Source organism: Seriola lalandi, unplaced genomic scaffold, assembly GCF_002814215.2.
Source record: "Seriola lalandi dorsalis isolate HSWRI2012SDOR001 ecotype SW California unplaced genomic scaffold, Sedor1 jcf7180002054290, whole genome shotgun sequence".
NCBI classification, from domain to species: Eukaryota; Metazoa; Chordata; class Actinopteri; order Carangiformes; family Carangidae; genus Seriola; species Seriola lalandi.
This window is the reverse complement of record NW_019524843.1, coordinates 338,732-339,375: the sequence shown is the minus strand read 5'-3', so window position 1 is coordinate 339,375 and position 644 is coordinate 338,732.

Sequence of the window (644 nt, the reverse complement as noted above, 5' to 3'; positions counted from 1 at the left end):
AAACCATCTTGAGCGCGGAGACTGCAGACCTACAGTATGATGAATGACAAAGAGGAGTCTGCTGCCGCTATACTCACTTTATCATTGAGAGAAATCAGTGGAGGAGCTGAACCTGTGGTCAGACGGCCTTGGTCAGAGCTGCCGTCAGCAACAAACAAGCTTTTTTCTTTGTTTATAATATGCTAACGAAGACTGATTCTGTTTGGTTTCTATTGACCCCGCTGCAGTGGTGACATGCTGGCTGTGTAGCGTGGTTGTTAGGTGCATCTGAGGCAGCTGTGTTTTCACTGAGCAGTTGTTACTGCTCAGCATCAGTCAAATGTTACTCCTGCACACATTAATTGGATGGATGGATGGATTGATTTTTGTCTCATTGGGATGGGGTTGTATGTGATTGAGCAAGTTGTCATGGTTTGTAAGTGTGTGTGTGTGTATGTGTGTGTTTGTGTTTGTGTTTGTGTGTGTGAGAATGTGAGAATGTGTAGAAACGGGGGATGTGAGGATGTGACACGAGGGTATCAGGGGTTTTAGCTGATGGTCAGACTGTCATTGTAAGCTCATGGGTAAATTCTAATTTAATTCACAGACGCCGGATCAACCTTTGAGGTTTATGTAGGATTATGGTCATATAAAGTACACCCCCC